General features: G+C 43.7%; 1 protein-coding gene across 2 annotated transcripts in view; it reads right to left on the reverse strand.

Annotated features, from left to right (window-relative positions):
- Window positions 1–22,231, reverse strand: part of LOC137571380 (ephrin type-A receptor 3-like) — a 356,736-nt gene that overhangs the window by 300,640 nt on the left and 33,865 nt on the right. The window lies entirely within an intron of this gene.

The following is a 22,231-nucleotide window of genomic DNA, read 5'->3' on the forward strand; positions in this document are numbered from 1 at the left end:
CACACTCATCACAGACGGGTTTTTGGCACACTCATCACAGACGGGTTTTCGGCACACTCATCACAGACGGGTTTTCGGCACTCTGTGATGCAGTTTTTTTGTTTTTATTTGCAATTTTTATTTAGGTGACAAAATACATAGAAATAGAATTAAAAACATGCACGATATGCTGAAAAAAAGGAGAAAACTGTCCAATTTAAAAAGATTCAAGAAAAACACAATTGTGGACCAGTTGATTGACTTTAATTACTTGTGCAGCGGTGCGAGTGTCCTTGTTTGCAGCAAAATGCCCACCATTCTAATAAGTGTTCTCCCTGCCCAAATGGTGAATGATGGTTTTGTTAAAGGGAATCTGAAGTGAAAATAAACTTATGATATAATGACTTGTATGTGTAGAACGAGTACATTTGAAATCGGCGCCGGTAGACTTGGGCGCAGAATACAGCTGGGCGGTATATGGCTGATCGTGCTTCTGCACAAGTCCGGGCCGTTTTAATTACTATTCCCCCTCCAGGCCGCCATGGGTGGTGGGGGAATGATATAATGAATGAATTATTGTGTTTTTAAGCAACCTCGGCTCCGTCTTCTGACGGCGCCGATGTTACTCACTGAGCCCTGCAATAGGAGTGTTTCCTATTCTAGTCTATGGAGGTGCCGGCTGTGCCGAAATCTAGCAGCGCTGAAAAGCACTGCTCCGGTGTAGAAATAGAACATAACCTAAATAGCAAAGAAAAGAGTATCATCTTGTTTCCAGTAAAGGAAGCGTTAAGAAACTTCTGTTGTTATCTACGCAAAAGAGCCTCTCTGAGCTCTCCGACCAAGTTTGGTCAGCTACAATGCTGTTTTCTGAATCACTTATCTCATCCTGTTTCTTGTTTGTTTAACTACTGTACTTTAGGACCATGGTGATTGAAATATACGCCCTGTTTTGGTGGGCTCCTGGCTGACAGGGCGTAGATTTCAATCACCGTCCGCAGCTCGCATTCACCGTTTCCGTCATTCCCTGCCGATCGCGGCGCTCAAACCCGACGTCTCTCACCGCAGCCCACTGGCTCTGCCTGTCTCTATGACGGCAGAGCCATGTGAGCCGGATCCTGGCCATGTCTATCAATGTAAGCTGCTCCCATTGGCTTACATTGATAGACACGGTCAGGAGCCAATGAAAGCAGCTCCTGACCAGCTCACATGACTCTGCCGTCATAGAGACGGCAGACTCTATGTCAGGAGGATCCTGGCGTGCGGCGGGTATGTGCGGCGATTCGTCGGGATTCCGTCAGTATTGTACCAGCGGTCTCTGGTCCTTAAAGAGAACCTGTACTGAGTAAAAATATTTAAAATAAACACATGAGGTAACTTCAAATGAACATTACATGGTTACCTTGCCATCAGTTCCTCTCAGAAGCTCACCATTTTCTTCTGACAACAATCCCTTCCAGTTCTGACAATATTTTGTCAGATCTGAAATATATCAGTTGCTGTCAGTAAAGTATCAATTGCTGTCAGTTATAGCTGAGAGGAAAACTGATGTACCAGGTAATGTCCATGTTTCCCTATGGCTCAAGTGGGCGATGTTACAGTTTAACTGTGTGCTGACCAGGAAGCTGTTATGGGGTAATGGCCATTTTCAAAATGGAGGACGGAAAATTGCATTGATCACAGTGAACAAACAGGACGCGGGGCAGGAGAAAGACACTGAGGAGTAGACTACATGGAAGGTAAGTATGACTTGTGTATGCTTATTTTGACTTTTAATTTTCAGTTCAGGTTTTCTTTAACCATTTACCGCCATCCTAACGTATTAAAACGTCATGCTTACCGCTATTAACAGCAACATGACGTTTTAATACGTCGCGCATTCCCGCCGCTGCTACCGCCGTGTGTCCGCCGCTACCGCCGCCATTACCGTCGGGATCCCGTGCTGGGCGATTGGGGAAGAGGACTGAACAGTCCTCTACCCAATCGCAGTGCCTGGAGTGAATGGACGTGACCGCGAACAGCGGCTACGTCCATTCACATAAACAGGAAATGTAACAGTTTAATAAAGTGTGTAAAAAAAAAAAAAAAAAAAGTGAACACGTCCTATGAGTGTTCACCAGCGCCATCTTGTGGCCAAAAAGTATATTACACTTACAAAATACATACATTTTCAAGTATATACACATCATTAATAAAATTACACTTCCAACCCTCCCCCCCAAAAAAAACACTTGTAAAAAAAAAAAATCAGCTTAAAAAAAATAAATAAATAGTTACCTTAGGGACTCAGCTTTTTTTATTCTATATTTTATGGGGGAAAATTAATTTTAATTTATTACATAGGGGCTTGTAATTATGGCCAGAACAAACAGAAAAATAACCACTTATATTTCAAAATAATATACTGTCGCCATACATTGTGGTAGGGACATAATCTAAACGGTTTAATTATCGGGACCACTGGGCAAATAAAACGTGTTTGTTTTATCCACAGGAGAATGTTTAATTTTAAAACTATAAAGGCTGAACACTGAGAAATAATGATTTTTTTTCTTTTTTTTTCTGTTTTTCTCATTAAAATGCATTTAGAATAAAAAAATTCTTAGCAAAATGTACTATCCACAGAAAGCCTAATTGGTGGCGAAAAAAACGAGGTATAGATCATTTTCTTGTGATAAGTAGTAATAAAGTTATTAGGGAATAAAAGGGAGGAGCGCTGACAACTGAAAATTGCTCTGGTCCGTTAGGATAAAAACCCTTGGGGGTGAACTGGTTAATGAAGCAGAGACCACTGGTACTTAAGTGGTTAAGGTTTTCCCTGCAAGAAAGTTCAAAGGGTCATTAGCTTTGCTCTGTTTCATAGTTTAAGATGCAGAGTGTAGTTTGTATACTGCAAATATTAGAGAATGATGCAATGTTATAAAAAGAAAAAAAAGCTATATAACTGAAAATAAAAATATGATATTTGTTTATTTGCTACTAATATTCTATTAGTTATCCGTACTACACATACAATTCATAATATCATATTTTTTTTCACGTCAGTGTCACTTTAAGGATGAAAATCCAACTTCTTCCTGTTAATACATTTGCCTTTATGTACCGGGGTTTGTGATGTGCTCATGTTGCAGTGTGTCAGTCCAGCACAGATCTCTCTCTTCTATGTAGCTTTGTATGAGCTTGGGGAGTAATAAGACATAATGCACATGGTGCCGGGCCTGAAGGATGCTGACAGTCTTCTGCTACCATTGTCTCCAGCCTTTTGGCCTCAAGTACATTAGTTCGTTGTATTGTTATGTGTACTACGGAGTTATATGAGCACTTTACACACAAGACATTGGAGCCAGGTTATAAAAACACAAAAGGCAACGTAAAGGGGAAAGGATGTCTATGGCAACCGGTCGGAAGCTCTTACGGCAGAAATCTGCTGCAGTGAATATTTGTTTCTATATTAAACAAACTGGCAGGGAAAAAGGTTAGCAGGAGTGATAGACTAGACTGTTTTCAAACCTAGTTGCCGATCTTCTCCTCTAACATCTGCATGTGGTAAATATTGTGTACTTGTCACAATAAGGTAAAAAATAGTCTGCAGGGGTCACCTGATTTCCAGCCAGCATTTAAAAACCATTATATATTGATACAGGAGAGTGTACCTCTTGTCATAGCAGACAGGAGGACACTCTCCATCTCCAACTCCTTAAAGGTGGACATCAGGAAAAAAATAGATACCTATATAGGAGAGGGAAGCCTCTGGGTGTGCATGAAATAGGAGCGCAAGGAAAAATGGGCGCCTGTTTTTGTTAATAAAATGAGAGGTTTTTACCCCCCCCCCCCCCCCCTAATGACCAGACCATTTTTTTACAATTTGTCACTTCACACAACTTTAACGGTTCATTGGTCGGTCATACAACTTAGCACCCAAATTACATTTCTTCTCACAAATAGAGTTTTATTTTGGTAGTATTTGATTGCTGCTGCGATTTTTATTTTTATTTTTTATTAATAAAAGCAACCTAAATAACAACCTTAAATAAAACAAATTATTTCCCCAGCCCCCCCCCCCCGCCCCCCAGTTGGCCCTAGACTAGGATACATACACTACACTAACATTCATAGTCATATGACTATGGTAGGGATTAGATTGTGAGCCCCTCCAAGGGACAGTTATGTGACAAGACAATATACTCTGTACAGCGCTGCAGAAGATGTCAGCACTGTATAAATACATTTCTTGTTGAAAATAGAAAAAAAAAAACAGCCTGCCAGCGCCCCTTTGCTGGCTGGCAGTTTTATCGCTGGAGTCCGTTGTGTTTACTGACGGGAGCTCGTGCGAGCTCCTGTCAAATCTCGCTCCTCGAGAGATGACACTGTGTGGTGGCACGAAGGAACAACAGAGCCTCTCTGCCGCTGCCAATGTGCGTTAGGTGGTCACAAGAGGTTAGTGTAAATCGTGTAAATTATCGTAATAAAATATTGGTATATATTAACGATATTTACTACCACTAAACCTAGCCCTACTCTCACACAGAACCCTCCCCCCTCCAATGCCTAACCCTAAAAGCCCCCTTCCTGATGCCTATCCCTAAAACTCTCTTTCCTAATGCCTAACCATAAACCTCTCCTTCTTAATGCCTAACCCTAAAACCACCCCTCCTGACGCCTAACCCTAAACCCTCCTTTCTAATGCCTAACCCTAACCACCCCTCCAGACGCCTAACCCTAAACCCCCCCTTCCTAACGCCTAACCCTAAAACCGCCCCTCCTGATGCCTAACGCTAAAACCCTCCTTCCTAATGCCTAACCCTAAAACCCTCCTTCCTAACGCCTAACCCTAAAACTTCCCTACTTGAAGCCTAACCCTAACACCCCCCCCCCCCCCCCCCTTTGTGATGCTAACCCTAAAATACAGCCAGTTCATTAAGGAGTGTACACACCTTTGACCTATGTTGCCCATCAAGAATCAGAAACTGATCCCTCGGGCGTCATCGATGGACAGATATTTTTACTACCTACTGTAAGTGACAGGATCACAGGAAAAAGGTAATTTTATAGTGCATTTCACTATAGAAGAAATGTACATTTATATGTGTGTATTTTAAAAATGACAATTTATTGCGAAAGTTGTCCTTTCATCAACAGATGTTGCCACCAGCATGGAATCACCAGTGGTTCCATACTCTTCTAAGGAGCCAGTAGAGAGTGTCATTACGGAATAGAACCTGCATCAGATCAGCTCATCATTGATAATCTGATGCTGGGAATACACTGGTTGATTCTGGCACTCGATTCTGCGCCCGATCGTTTTGCCCGCTCGATTCTCTTATCTTCCGTTTTTTTTCTTCTTATCTTTTTTCCATTCACGTCAATGACAAATCGAATGGCAATACGATCGAGCGGTGATCGGACATGTCGGAAATTATCTAACCATCTAATCAGCTCAGAATCGAGCCGTGTATTCCCTGCATGAGACTGAAAACCACCCCAAACCGCCCGGCTGCTTCTGCCGTGACTCTTACAGGTTTGATCACACAAGAGAGACTTCTGCTTGCTCACACCAGACTGTCAATAATTCTGCGAAGAGCAGTAAATATATTTCATTGCCCAAGCAGTACTGGGGCTGAAGCACAGAAGAGCTATTCCCTCAGAGCCATAATAAATATACCAGTCTTCGACATGACCTCATCGTAATTGTTTGATAGTTTTCAGTCTACCATACCCTGATGATGGCTGTGAGCCAAGGATCACTTTTATCTCATGCCATCCACAGTGCTAAAGCATCATAAAAGCTCCCCACCCACAGAATGATCAGAGAGGACCACTAGAGTTAACCGAAACAAAACAAAACAAAACAAATGACTGAGTGTGAAATCCTCATTTATTTACAGATATAGATTTTATATAGTGCCTACATGCTATGCAGTGCTTCATGGTGCACACCACACCATTTGTACCTCTCCCCAAAGGAGGCCATATCGTTCCTGCTATACACAATGACTTGGTCAGATGCCACTTTACTTATCAGTATATTTTTGAGATGTAGGAGAAAGTCAGAGGACCAAGAGGCAGTTTTTAGCTATTTTTCCGTTCTCCGTTGAACTGACCACAAGTTTGGTACTGCAGCGATTTTTCCACCAGACAGCGGAGCCCAGCGGAACGGAAACAAATGCCGAAGCACTGCATTGGGGGCATTGAGAAATGGATCCTTAAAGAGACTCTGTAACAATTTTTTCAGCCTTAGTTCTTCTATCCTATAAGTTCCTATGCCTGTTGTAATCTGCTCTGGCTTACTGCAGTCTTTCCTAACTGTACTGTCTCTGTAATAAATCAATGTATCTTTCCTCTGTCCTGTTTGTCAGGCTAAAGCTTGATTGTGTGGAATGTGCAGGGCTGCTTGTGATTGGTAGAAGCGATACACACCCTCTGCAGGCCCCCTGCATACTCTAAATGACTCATACACTATGCTTAGCTGAGCCTATTAGAAGCTGGTTAGTTTGTTTGTAAACACTGCCTAAAACTGTTAATTACAAGCCAGGATTGCAGCAGAGAGTGGCAGAAACAGCACAGAGGGGCACAGGAGAAAATAATGAATAGAATGGTATGCTTTTTATTGTAAGAATATTAGAGTACAGATTCTCTTTAAAGGAATGCTGTAAGGGGGGGGGGGGGAGTTGAACTTACCTGGGGCTTTTAATAGTCCCCTGCAGACGTCCTGTGCTCACGCAGCCACTCACCGATGCTCCGGTCCCCGCCACCAGTTCACTTTTGGAATTTGCGACTTTAAAGTCACAAACCACTGCGCCTGCTGACTTCACAACACACTGGTTAAAAAACGGAACATTCTAGCCAGCAAAATCCACTTTGGTGATGGGGGTCTGGGGGAGATATGGGGAAACGGAACTGAACCAACTGAATGGGAACAGGATGGAAACGGATTCGTTCAAACAGAAAACTGATCCATTTACCATTTAAGTGCTAGTGAGAACCGGCCCTTATGCAGGAGAGGCAATTATCACCCACTGTGTAAAAAAATGGCAAAATTATAGAGTGACATGACAGTGCAATATTCTCCCTCACTACTAGGTGGTGTCTCACACACATGCCAGGGTGGCCTTTGCTCGGAAGCAGCCCCGCCTACAGGAAACCCAGGCAAACAGTAGTCAATATCCGTTAGCAGGACTATAATTCAGAACCCATGAGATGAAAGACAAGAGTGCTGCCACTTAGCTACCACTGTGCAACACTGCTGGTTTTAGTATTGTGTTCATTAAGAGAAATAACGTAATTCCAGGCCTAGTACCACATCCAGACCCCAGACATTTATATTGCGCTTTTCTCCTTGCGGACTCAAAGCGCCAGAGCAGCAGCCACTAGAGCGTGCTCTATTGGCAGTAGCAGTTTAAGGGAGACTTGCCAAAGGTCTCCTACTGAATTAGTGCTGGCTTACTGAACAGGCAGAGCCGAGATTCGAACCCTGGTCTCCTGTGTCAGAGGCAGAGCCCTTAACCATTACACCATCAGCCAACTGCTGATCAGCCAAACACACAAGTATGCTGTTTACACGGTGTGTTTATTTCTTTCTGATGAGTCTCAGACCTTGATGGCAGTAATAGTGAAATAACTGATTTGACAGAATAAATGCCGACCTCAGTGCTGAGGTCATCTGCAGTAAGGGGGTCCCAATCATGCACACAATGTAGGGGAATGGTTGTTAACAGGCCCTCTTTGCTCGTTTTGACAGCTCCTATAGTTTTTATCCACCGTAAATCTAGAAAGAAGAGCACGGCCACTAAATTACTAACATTATAAAGAAGCCTTGTGGCAGATCAGTATTTATTGCCCAGCACCGATAAAGATTGATAGCTTGTTATGTACAGAAATGATATTGTTTCTTAAATGAAGTCTATAAATGATACACACATATATTTCACTATCCTGAACTCACTGAACCTATATAACAAATCCTTCCTATAATTGCCATGATGGGTGTGCAGCTACTTTCTAAAGAGTATTATACTGTTTATTAGAGTTTAGAGTAAATTTTAGAGGAGCGAAAAGGAGGGCGTATTTCCCAGAAATATCACGAAAAAACACCATATATATTGAAATATCATAATTTTATTAATTGCATCATACAAATATCTAAAAAAAAGGCCTAGTATAGTGAATCACAGTACCCCACCGCTCACACACAGATCCAGTCTCACTCCAAACTCTAACTTCTCCCCCTATATATATTAGTGCTTATGGACACTGGTACCAGTAAATTACACCTTCTTGCTCCACTATGTTTGTTACTAAGCGAATTGTTGCACAGCAAAAACAGTCCTGATGCGGTGAAGAAAAACAAGCATCAATCAGGCCGCAATATACATCACGGCAATGAGTACCATCAGTGTTGGTAGCAGAATGGTAAAGCAGGTTTAGAAAAAAGCACAGTCCTTGGAAGGTGCCACCAAAACATCCAGCAAAGGTGCACCACAGCAATGGATATAAGTAGTGTTAGTAGCAGAGTAGCAAAGCAGGTTGGCAAGAGCGCAGTCTCTGAAGAGTACTTTAAAGTCATCCAGCAAAGCAAGCCGACACTGTATGTAGTGACAAATCACAGCTGCATAATACACATAACGTCACAAGTACATATAAGTTCCTCAGAGTCATCCAGCAAGTAACTGATAATGAGGGTGATTGAGGATCACAGCTGCATGATTCATTTGACTTCAATCATTGTATAGCATACGGTACCAGTCTGTTGGTGTCCGGCTTCCAAAAGTCTTGCAAACGCATCCAGCATTGCATGATGTCTTAGGAGAACCTGCTTGTCGCAAAGTCCCAACACGTGTGGCAGACAAAATCCCAGCTGGAATGAACGGGGATGGCTGTTGTAGTCCGGCTGGGAGAAGATAGTGAGGAGCAGCGGGGATGCGTCAAACACACGCCAGGCAAACCACGCTAGCCCTGTTTATTAGAGTTGTTCAATACTAGTAGCTACTTGTAATCGAAATTTAAATTAGACAGTGTTGCCGGCGGCAGAGGGGGGGTTAACTTACCTATACCGCCACCTTAGCCGATGTGCTCCACTCGGGTTCCACCCTGTGTTCCATGTCACTCTTATGCTTCCTCCTTCAACCTGGAAGATGAAAGTATGGGCGTGACGAGTGGAGCGCATCGGCTAAGGCGGCGGCATACCGGAAAGTTAGTTAACCCCCCTCTGCCGCCGGCAACTCTGTCTAATTTAAATTTTGATTACGAGTAGCTATGTACAGTTTTGAGTTTTTACAGGAAAATTGTCATGAAAATGCAGACAAGTTGAACCAACGAACACAAACCAGATTTAATACAATTACAACTTCATTAGCGCATTAATAGCACCTGTCATAGCATTGTCAAACTACTAGGCCTCCATTGTTATGCTTAGCAACAAGGTACATTTAGGTTATGACATTACCATCCATTTCTTAATAGAACCAGCAGTTGTATATCATAATTCCATAAAGCACTGTGTGCTAAGATAAGAATAGCTCTGTGGTGCCACTTTAGATAGCTGCCTGATTTGCATTGGTAATATTCATGTATTACACTGCATCATTCATCATAATAAAAAGTATGTGTGTGTGTGTGTGTGTGGGGGGGGGGTATAATTGGGCAGGTGGCAGCCACCACTACTGCCCACCAATCATTGCACACTGGATACAGAGGTAGTAGAAAGGAACAGATTGCACCAGCCATATTTTGCTTAGATCACTGGCCAGTATTCTCCTTTATTCCAGATCATTGGATCCAGTCAAGTGGTTCTCTCTGAGATGTGCATTGGCAATGCAATAGCTGTGAGCGCGCTTAAACTATGGTGGCTAGATAGTGTAATGGTTAAAGAGAACCAGAGACGAAGCACCCTCATGTATTTTATTACATTTATCAGTGGGAACATGACAGTAAACACATACCCTGCTTTTAGTTTCATTCTTATCTGCTTAATCTGTCTGTTATCAGCTGTGATAAGAATCCCCGACTGAGCATTCAGTCTAGGTTTGACCTGGAATCATTATAGCTGAGTCAGTCTTCTGTGGAGTCTTTTTAAGCCCAAGCCTGCCCCCTCCTGGCTCAGCTTTCTTGCTTTGCATACTCAGAGCTGATGACATGGGAGGGGCTGCTCTGCTGAGAAAGAAGCTCTGAAACAGACAAGTGTATCTGTGTGCACTGTGCAGCCAGTCATTATTATCTACTGTATGCAGTTTCATTTCTATGAGAGACACTTCCTACAGGCAGCCACACAGCATGCCAGAATAATACAATTGAAAGCACACAGATGAAAGCCTGCAGCAGCAGTCCTGCTTAACTATAGTTTCATAGAGTCTATACAGCACATCCAGAACAGCTTATAACCTGGAAGCAGAAGGGATATGAGCCAGCGGCCATATTGGATTTTTTCTGGAGCAATAATGGATAAAAACACTCAAAAAGGCACACCAGAGTGGCGAAATTATCAGGTAGAGCATTTATTCTTTACAAGCTATAAACTGATATGTTTATTTTGTGTGAATCGTTCATCTCTGGTTCCCTTTAAGGGCTCTGGCTATGAAGCTGGAGACCAGGGTTCAAATCTTGGCTCTGCCTGTTCAGTAAGTTCATTAATATATTCAGTAGGAGACCTTAGGCAAGTCTCCCTAACACTGCTACTGCCTATAGAGCGCGTCCTAGTGGCTGCAGCTCTGGCGCTTTGAGTTCGCCAGGAGAAAAGCGCGATATAAATGTTATATGTCTTGTCTTGAACCGCTAAACCAGATAGGCCTGCTAGGGACCCTCTTTAAACTGCTGTATTAGCTCCTGCTTCCCATTGGTGCAATGCTGGTAATAATCACACATAAATGTTGTTTGAATAATGCTAATCACTATCAAGCTGTTTTCCTCTCCTGCTTACAATCATGCAATACGGGGGCCCCAAATCTGCTACCTTGCCTAGGAGCTCATTACATCTTAATCCGTCTCTGGTATAAGGTGTTCAAGAAAGACCAATGTATATCTTGCACTGTAGACCATACCTTCTTAGCTTCACCACTGGGGATGTACCACTATCATGGAAGAGGTAGTAGGTACAATGTTGTGTTTTTGTTATGTAGGCCAAAAATAGCTTTTCCCTGGAGTTCCACTTTAATATGCATTATTGGTTGCATAGTTAGCCGTAGTAAGTACCGTACTTTATGGAGTCAGGACTGATGGTTTGGTTGTTGCTCTTGGTGCTTTTTGCTCACTTTTGGGCCTGTGTCAGGAAACGACTAATTTTTAAAGGCAGAGACAATAATTACGAGTGGACACAATACCTCGTAATCATCTGTAAGGCTCGATGCGGCGCTTTTGTTAATATTTATCGGTCTTTAATGAATTGGCTCCTCAGTCTTGTAAAATGAAATAATAATGTGGATATCAGAAAGGCGCACATTTTTCCATGCTGATCCGCTAGCTGCTAATGTGGAATCCAGAAGCAGGCTGGGGAGCTTTTATCTGTGAGATCAGTCATCTAACTAGACCACAGATAACAAACAGCCTGGGTACCGCTATACGCAAGGCCCCGACGGAAAGGGTTAAGCAAGCTGAGCTGAGCAGGTCCCCGAGAGACACTTTGGAATTATTCGCCTGCAGCCAACTCATCTGTACGTCAGCGGCTGCAGCAGTTCAATCCCCATCGCTCAGAACATTCCCAGAGAGGAGGTCATGTACATGTGATAGTGGAGGCAAGGAAGATGAGTTCTGCAGTGACAATGAGATATTGGCTTTACTTATAATGCCCTCAGCCAGCAAGTCCATTATTTTCTCTCCCAAAGGTGTGCAAACCAGAGCGGCAGGTTCTACTTCACATAAACAGTAACAAGAAGTGTGCAGAGGGCATAGTGCCTGCTCCCCACAGAGCTAAACACTCGGTAAAAGAACTTAAATGAATTCTGAAAATACACAACACAAAAGCAGGATTGTAACTACTGCCGGGAGTCTATGTACTAAATACATCACTAGTGGTGAAATGTGTAATGAACAGTGGTAGCAAATGAAGTCAGGCCCAAAGGTTCTCAGAGAGACAGTGAAGGTAAAACTACGTCTGGCCTGCTGATAAACAGGGCTGGATTTCTGCAAAGGCCACAAGCCAAGTGGACTACAGGAAAGGCCTATGACTAGGGGAAGCTGTGGTCAAGGAGGGGGCTGCATGAGAATAAAAAGGGCTGTTGCACTTGGAAGAAGGAAATAGTAGGGGAGCTGCTATGCATGGAAGGGGGGAGGGCTACTTTTCCAGGACAGGTGGAAGGTGATAAAACATATACATTCAAACATTCCGGAAAGACAGCAGATGCAATAACCAGCAGTAAATTGTATGTGTGCAGACATTGCACATAAATACTACTGGCATTTATGCTGAATACATAAAGGGGTGGAATCTATGACTAAGGGTCTTCACCAAAGTGTCCCACAAGGGTCAATGGGTTTGCTGCTTACCAATTTGTGGTCCCTGAGATTGCCCCACCTGTGGCAGGGAAAATGGGAAAGTCGAAGTGGAGAAGAATCTAAGACAAAGTCAAAGGTCTAGCCAGGGTTACATCAGGCTGACAACAGAGTCAAGGTCACAGACTGAGGTCAGGGGCCCGGGATAGCAGGTGTGAGCATGGTCACATTTACGAGCTGGCATCAGGGGACAATGTTTGGGTCACAAACCAGAGTAGGGGCAAGGGGATCACAAACAAGTTCAGGATGACAGGCCAAGGTCAAATTAGAAGAGGGGATGAAGAATAGTCAGCAGTCAAGTATGGAGGTAACAATCATGGAAAATTAAGGTCCACAGAGTACTAAAGCTGTCTAGCTGTGGGTCAGACACAACCTCACAAGCTGACATCATGATCAAGATCACTAACCTCTCTTTCCTTTGATACAGGGGACTATACTTCAGATCAGGTGTTTTTGTAGCTACACCTGTCATGATGGCCACACTTGTTTTATGGCCCTTGCGAGATGGGCGGGGAAGAGCACCAAGGAAAGGAAAAGGAAGGGGTGTGAACATTGTGTGTGTGTGGGGTGGAGACATCAAAGTTTTGTTTATTAATGCCACTGACTGCATGCATTTTTTTTCTGTCCAATAAATGTTTGTTACCTAGTGGTGCAGATAGCCTGTTAATTACTGATATCCTAATCCAGCTGAGGACTCATCTGGAGGGATCCATCTGAAAATGGCGCCTGCGAAAAATGGCGCACGGTGTTGCCGCTAATCCGTTTGTCACTTATCGCTATTTAACATTAAATCCTTATTGTTATTTAGCGTTAACACACAGAACCCTCTCTGTACCTATCCCTAACCCCTAAACCCCCCTGCTGGTGCCTAACCCTAAGACCCCCCTGGTGGTGCCTAACCCTAAGACCCCCCTGGTAGTGCCTAACCCTAAGACCCCCCTGGTGGTGCCTAACCCTCAGGGTACGTTTCCACCTGTGCAGCGCGATTTGCTCGCGGAAAACGCGTCAACTAATCCGCATACGGTTGCGGATTCGTTGACGTTTTCATGCGGATTTTCATGCGGAATCGTTCACGATTTTAACAACGCGATTTTAACCATGTCAATGCCGGTAAGCATTGACATCGGTTTTTTAACGAAATCGCGCACGGAAACACCGGGAAAACCGCAAGACTCAAGTGCTTGCGGTTTTCCTATTTGGTTACATGACCGGCGATTCGCGTGCGGGTGTGCGGCGTGCGAATTCTGACGGCTCTGCTGTGCAGATTTTTTCTGCAGAGCGAGCCGCACAGAATTCCTGACAAGTGGAAACGGCGCCATCCACTAGTATTGTTTGAGCGAATCGCTCTAGTGGAAACGAGCCCTAAGACCTCCCTGGTAGTGCCTAACCCTAAGACCCCCCTGGTGGTGCCTAACCCTAAGACCCCCCTGGTGGTACCTAACCCTAAGACCCCCTTGGTGGTGCCTCACCCTAACCACCCCCCTGGTGGTGCCTAACCCTAACCACCCCCCTGGTGGTGCCTAACCCTAACCACCCCCCTGGAGGTGCCTAACCCTAACCACCCCCCTGGTGGTGCCTAATCCTAAGACCCCCCTGGTGGTGCCTAACCCTAAGACCCCCCCTGGTGGTGCCTGACCCTAAGACCCCCCTGGTGGTGCCTAACCCTAAATCTCCCCTGGTGGTGCCTAACCCTAACCTTGACAGTGTTACATTAAATCCATTCACCGTTTTGCAGTTAAATAACATCTGCAGTTTGGCTTATGTAGGGCACCATTGATAAATAACGTTACTGTGCGCAATAACATCTGCTGTTTAATATATGAACGGCGCTATTGATACATAACGTTACTGTGTGCCGTTTTTCTTCTTTTTTCCCTGTGCGCCATTATTATGCAGTACTAACGATAAATAGCAATAAGCGTATCTTTTTAATGCGGCGCCATTTTTATGCATAGGCACTGTGCGCCATTATTCACTGATCCGCATCTGAAGAGCTTCAACAGCTTCCATATTGGACCCCTGGCCTGTGCTTCCACACAGACAGGATGATTGATGACAGGGCAACAGTGGTCTATCCACTAATACACTGAACTATCAATACTGGCATTTTCCGCCATCTAATAAGGTGAGCCATTCACTGCATGGAGAGGAGAGGATCTATTTTATACTTTTAAACACAAGGAGTGCTTCCTACTGATCTCCGTTACAGATTCCCCGCCTGGCTGTGGTACTCTACAGCTGCATACTTGTGTTTTTAACCTTGGAACTATACACAGTGTATAGCTCCCCCGTGGACTAGAGGTTTGCTATACAATTAAACTATATAAAAGGCTTAGACGTCTCCTCAGCAGCAGTCCTCTACTGTCTATACCCACTACCCATTCAAAACTAGGCTGCCCCCTGTTGAATGTAAATTTCTTTCATTGCTGAAACCCTGCACTGAAATGTGTGCCTTATTTAGCACACAGCTAGCTGCACTGAACTCTTTGACCTTCTTATCCCTGTGCACTTTGTCACATCAAATACCTATAATTGGATGCAGCCCAAAAGCCCTTGTCGCATCACAGGGAAATGAGCAGACTAAATGAGAAAATTAAATCCATCTGCCATTAATTTTCATAATTCTGTGTTTATCAATCTAGTTATACCTGCAGCTGTGGCATATTTGCCAACAGTGTAATATAATTTCAAGATCCACATTGCTGCTGATCATGTTTGCTGCTGCATGTCACAGTCTGTACAGATGCCAAAGGCCCTCGTTTTTAAAGAGGAACTTTAGTGAAAAGGGGAAAAAAATAAAAATAATAAAAAAAATCAGTACATTGCAAAGAGAGAAGTTAAACAATAGATAAGAAATCAAGAAACGATTGATATTCGCTATATAATTTGTTCATATTGTTTAATCCACATTCAGCCTGCAAGTGATCATCTTTATTACTGGCAGACATGAAAAAAACAGACAGCAACAACTGCCTTTATTTATAATCAGACCTCCTAACTAGGGGTGGATTTACCATAAGGCATTGTAGGCACGTGGCTAAACGCGCCTGATGGTGGAAAGGCGGATCACTCCCCTTCCCAAGTGCCCCCTCCTCCAGCCTTCCCTATTCGGAGTCCTGAACAGAGGGTATAAATGAGAGGTTACTCACCCAGGTCTTGGCATTCTACTGGCGAGATCTCCCTTCAGTCAGGGGGACCACTAGCTACTTAATACTGAGGGTACCTCTGGCTCCCTAATACTAAGGAGCAACTGTAGCTATCTATGATGGGCAAGAGAACTATGGAAGAAGTGACAGCTGGGCCAACCAGTGCTCTTGTAAGTTCATGGAGGGCGAAGTCCAAGGTGTAAGGACATCTGTGCCTATAGGCTCTTGTGAGGTAAATACGGGCCTGCCCCTAACAATGCGATAGGCTAAAAGGTTGTGTTTTTTTTGTAGATATACATATGCACAGAGGGAAATACTGGTTGCTAGGCAGTTGGAAGCACATTACTTCCCCACAGTGCAATAAGGTTTCCACAGTGTATTGTCAGAAACTAGGTCCTGACATCACACTGTGGGAGGGGTTTCACCACAATATCAGCCATACAGACGTTCCTGATGACCTATTCAAGAAAAGAAACATTTTCTCATGAGAAAAGAGGTATTTGCTACTGATTGGGGTGACATTCAATCCTTGGTTTCAGTTCCTCTTTAAAGGCTTGGAAATAAAAAAAATGTGTATTACTAACAGCCATTTTGGGGCCAGACAGCACAGTTGGTGTGGGTGACATCTGCTCCTTCTAGCAGGTGGTGTTTGGTGTCCTGTAATAAATACCTCCTAGATTCTATATGGTTTTCTATAGACCACAAAGCTTTGCAGTCAAACTCTTAAGCTATCTACAACAGGGGTCTCAAACTCAATTTACCTGGGGGGCCGCAGGAGGCAAAGTCTGGATGAGGCTGGGCCGCATAAGGAATTTCACAATCGCGGCGCATCACCACCTCTGCCCGCCCCTCTCACTCTTCCTTCCCAGAGAGGGGCGGGGAGAGGCGGCGATCCGTGCGGCGATTGACGTCAGGAGGGGCAGAGCTGAAGCTGAAAGCTCTGCCCCTTCCAGGAAATGCCGGCGGATTGTCCCCCTGGCGATTTGGGGGCTCTGCAGCCCTCGTTTAGCAGCGGGGATGCGGCGGATTACTTGGGAGCACTGAAGCGAACTATAAGGAAGCTTTTGCCGGCGAGGGCCACAAAATATTGTATCGAGGGCCGCAATGGCCCACGGGCCGCGAGTTTGAGACCCCTGATCTACAGTATAGACACAATTATCTGGTTGGCTTAAACTGCCCAATATAATCGTTTAGGAAAATTCCCTGCTTATTGCTTAACAAATGGTTGTTGGTACTGGCCAAAACATAATGGTTCTTAAAGAGAAACTCCGACCAAGAATTGAACTTTATCCCAATCAGTAGCTGATACCCACTTTTACATGAAAAATACAATGATTTTCACAAACAGACCATCAGGGGGCGCTGTATGACTGATTTTGTGCTGAAACCCCTCCCACAAGAGGCTCTGGTACCGTACGGTACTCTGGGCAAACTGCCACAATGTAACAATGACACACACAGGAAATGGCTGTTTATAGCTGTCTGTTAAAGCCAGAACAGCTACATAATCTGCCCACAGTAACAATGTCACCATGTAATAAATGTCAGAATGTGAATCTGGGAGAGGAAAGATTTTACAATGAGCAAACTCTGACTAAATCATTTATACATAATTATGGTAAAAATTAAGCACCTTTTTATATTAAATTATTTTCACTGGAGTTCCTCTTTAAGCAAAAACCCAATAAACAAGAAAGATTATTTCAGGATGGGGAGCAGAGGAGCATTGCATAATTGTGCCAACCCACCAGAAGTGAAGCCAAGGTCTTATGAGCCACCCTATCCCTTCTTTCATTTGCAGAGCCACTACCATGTATTCAGGATCGGTGTAAGCCACGCGGGGGCCCCATGGCGGAAGTAACTTGGAGGCCCCCTTGCCCCCCAAACAAAGTCAGCCCTCAGAGCCCTCACTCCACGAGGACACAGGGGTTCTCCTACTGACTGCTCCTCAGGGCCCATGCATATTCCGTCACTGAGCCGCCTGTAGTAACCCACCTGCTTCCTGCATCTTCTTCATTGGGCGCAAGTTATGTATAAATAACATGTGCTGGGCATACAGAAGGCGCAGGCAGCGTGGCTGAAGACAGAGATCAGAAAGGAGCAGCCGCCAGTACATGTAAGTTACTACAAGGCAGCTCAGCTATGAAACATGCGAGTGTCCCCTTTGCTTCAATGGCAGCTCTGGCCCTGCATGTATTGCTGCACCCCCGACACTCATGTGCTGTCAGACAGCCCCCTGTCTCTGTCTCTAGCTCCAATGTGTAGCTGTGCCTGGTCTTCCACGTACAGCAGTCACACTCTTCCACTGCTAACCTACCCCTTTGGGCTATAAATCCTATAGACCAGTGTCTACAGTCTATCTAAGATCACTATCTTTGTATAAATCTACCCTTGCAAGCTGCCTTGTAAGGGTAAGGCACTACTAAGGGAGCAACCGTATATTATCTATATAAAAGACGACCGGGCGTATAAGACGACCTCCCAACTTTGCCAGTTAAAATATAGAGTTTGGCATATACTCGCCGTACAAGACTGCCCCTCTTCTAACACACACCAAATAAAAATTAAAAAACATCATATACCTGACTGGTGCTATGTATGAACACACTGGTGCTGTACTGTGTGTGGTACCCAGTATATAACAGTATATAGCAAATTGATTGGTTGGATTGGTTAACTCTCCCTAAGTGGATTGGTCAGCTCTCCCTGTCTCCCTGTTTAACTATCAGAGCGGTATGAAAGAATAGATTGCGCCCGCCCTTGTATCCTATTTACCTCCTTCCCTGCCTCTCAGATCTCACACATGTGCGCCTGCACCACTTCACTACATTCCTCAGCAGCGAGATCTGAGAATCGGTAACAGGATAGGGCGTATCACCCGGCATCAATGACACCCGGCGTATAAGACGATCCCTGACTTTTCAGAAGATTTTCAAGGATTAAAAATTAGTCTTATACGCCAGAATATACAGCAATTTTTAAAGTGAGGCTACAGAAAGCACTGACAGCTGTTTCTGTGCTTTGTTCATCTGGGCGCAGAAGTGAATGCATTTGCCACACCCAAACCACCTAATTATACATCAGCCTAAGGTAGTGGCTGGCTCATAGGAATGGAAGGTTTCACCCCACAATGCCATATTCCTGCTTGCTTGCTTACTGGCAAGCTAGTCTACGCTCCAGTGTAGCAGCTATTGTGTTGTCAGGTGGGCAGGTGGGATTGTGAATTTGCCTTGCATGTGACCAGATGAGATTTTTCTGCTCAGCTTTAGGAAAAAAGCAACATGTTGGCAATTATGCTATTGCGCCTAGCAGGAATCAAGCCCACGAATCTATCAGTACAATTCAAGGCTGTTAACCACTTTGCCACCTGCGGCCCAAGATGATACATACACACAATTCAGTATGAAAGCTTCTCACTGTGACCATGGAATTCCTACAGGTACATAATTGTAGAGCTGCATGTCATTATTTTAAACGGGATTGAAACTGCAAAGACGTCTCCTACCACCCATCATCTCCTCTCAGAAATTGGCTTTCGCATTTTCCCACAAGCTTCCATCTTGACACATCAAGCTGTGGTTTTAGCCACATAAACAGACACAAATGCACAGCAGATGTTCTTAACAGCATACGTGCCGAAATGCTGAAATATACAAATTGCTCCTCATGTATGGGAATGCTATATATTTATTTAGTATTTATGGAGCTTGGACATCATCTGCATATTGTGTTGCCGCGACTCGCTAGCTGTCCCACAGCAGGGCTCACCATCTAATTCCTACCATAGTCATAGATTCTTCACAATCTAGGGCCAATTTAAAGAGGAACTTGAAGGCTTTGTTCACATTTAAAATCGAAATCGCTGACGCCAGCGATTTTTGATTTTTTGTGTGTTTTTTATTCTCCTCCCGGCGCTTACCTGCGCACTTCGATTTTGTGTAAAGTGCTTTTCAAAGCGCTTTTGCAGAGAGATTTGGTTTTTTCACTTCCTGATGCAAGTCAGGAAGTGAACTTTTTGACCCGGAAATGGATAAATACAATGTATTTATTCATGAAAGCGAAAATACAATCGCCGCACAAAGCGATTTTGTGAGCGTTTTGCGCTTTTCCTATACATTACATTGTACCACAATCGCCCTAAAAATGGTACAGGCACCGCTTTGCTGAGCGGATCGGAAACGAACCGCTCACATGTGAACTCTGTCATAGGGAATCATTGCACAAGCGCTTTCAGGGCAATTTTGCAAATCGGCGGCACTTAAAAAATAGCGAAAACGCCCTAGGTGTGAACGAGCCCTAACCCAGGATTGAACGTCATCCCAATCAGTAGCTGATACCCCCTTTCCCATGAGAAATCTTTAACCTTTCTCGAATAAATCATCAGGGATGTCTGTATGGCTGATATTGTGGCAAAAAAACCCTCCCACGGTGTGATGTCAGGGCCATATACACAAAACATTTTGCATTCCAAATCGTTAATGAGTGTGTTTATAGATAATGCCAGTTGGTGCTGTTTTTTTATGTCTGCCAGCAGTAAAGATGATGTTCTGCAGGATCACAGTGAGTCAAACAATTGCATGGCGAGTATCAATCATTTCTTGCTCTATCTTCTATTTTTTTAACTTCTCACTTTGTACTGTATTGATTTCCCCCTATTACTACCCTTTGGTAAAATTCCTCTTTAAGGGGGATACCAACTAACTTACCTCAGAAGTGTTGCTCACAGGCAGAACAGAAATGGTAAGTTACCCTCACTAGATTCTCCTGGCCGTGAGATGTACTCCCATCGACAGACAATATATATCTCCTGGCGACAAGTATTTCAGTGGTCAGAGGTACACCACACTGCCAGGAGCCTAAATCTGCCAGCACCTGCAGTCACCCTGGGGAAGATGGCAGATCCCATACAGACAGGGGCGTAGGGGTGCAGCCCCTTGTAGGTAAGTAATGCTGCTGATCAAGCCCAACCCCCACCCCTCCCCCAATGGCACACTCTAATAGGAACCTTTCTTTATGTTATATGCTTTCATATAATGGTGCTGAGTTGCCCTTAAAGGGGCACTATGGCGAAAAATTGTAAAATTTAAAATATGTGCAAACGTAGACAAATAAAAAGTAAGTTTTTTCCAGAGTAAAATGAGCCTTAAATAACTTTTATCCTATGTTGCTGTCACTTACAGTAGGTAGTAGAAATCTGACAGAAGTGACACTTTTGAACTAGTCCATCTCTTCATAGGGGATTCTTAGCAAGGCTTTTATTCTTTATAAAGATATTTCATAAAAAGGATTTTAACAATAATGCTGGCCAGCTTCCCTGCTCGCTACACAGTTTTTTGGCAGTTGGACAGAGCAACTGCCATTCACTAAGTGCTTTTGAAAATAAATAAATCCCTGAGAATCCCCCATGATGAGATGGACTAGTCCAAAACCTGTCCCTTCTATCAGATTTCTACTACCTACTGTAAGCGACAGCAACATAGGAGAAAAGTAATTTATGGCTCATTTTACTCTGGAAAAAATGTACTTCTTGTTTGTATATATTTGCACATATTTTAAATGTTACAATTTTTCGCCATAGTGCCCCTTTAAGTTAAACATACATTACTCGACCACAACCAACAGTTACATTCAAAATTGTGCGATGTCAGAAAAAGAACCGTCATCCCCGATCAATGAACGTCGCCCGCAGGTTGATTGCGGGACCAAACGTGGCATCAATGTGCTCCGGCGATGAATATCGGTTTTTTCCCAATTCAACATTTGAATGTCGAATTGGACTAAATCTTGTATAATGTATGGCCACGGCCAGCTTTATTGTATCCTGGAACTGCTGTAATTATTTTACTGCTCCATCTACATGTGCATTGCAACTGTGTATTATCTGTACTGTCATTGTCCTGACATTCTTTTGTGCCGTATTCTACTTATTTGTACAGCACTGCAGAAGAAGATGATGGTGTTACATAAATTGATACTGTAATAAAACCAGTAATCATAATAATGCATGATCTAATCACATCCAGTGGTACCATATAACTGTGCTAAAGGTTACTGTGACTTTTTCAATAAACATTGTGGTTAGTAAACAAATAAGCAGCCAAAACCTTTTATCAGTCTCTAGAAAAACGTTTTACTCTGCATTATTACAACTAGAAGGGACTCATTATCACTAGATAGTGAGATCATGTTGTTGATGCTACACATCTATTTTGAAAACGGTTATTGTGTATTTAACAGTTGATTGTACAATCTTACCTCGTTTTTTTGTAATATGAGGGACTTCCTAAAATATCCTTTCAAAAAATATTCATTCAGTTTACCCTTCTACTACATAGATTTGGTTAAGGCAGATCCGAGATGAAAAGATAGTTTACACAGCAAATCTAGCTGCAGACAGCTTCAATAGAATATTTATTTTTTATTCCTGTGATACAATGACAGCAGCCATGTTGTTTGTAAACATTACACACAGGCAAAAGCTTATCTACATCTTCAGCACTCAGCCTAATCCCCCATCCTCCTCCCTCCTCCCCTCTGCCTCTGAAATCTCTGGCTAGTAATACCTCCCCCTCCCCCTGCCCAGACTGAGCTCCCATGAGCCCTTGCTACAGTGCCAAGGCTCTCTGAAA

This window comes from Hyperolius riggenbachi, chromosome 4 (genome assembly GCF_040937935.1).
Source record: "Hyperolius riggenbachi isolate aHypRig1 chromosome 4, aHypRig1.pri, whole genome shotgun sequence".
In the NCBI taxonomy this organism is placed as follows: Eukaryota; Metazoa; Chordata; class Amphibia; order Anura; family Hyperoliidae; genus Hyperolius; species Hyperolius riggenbachi.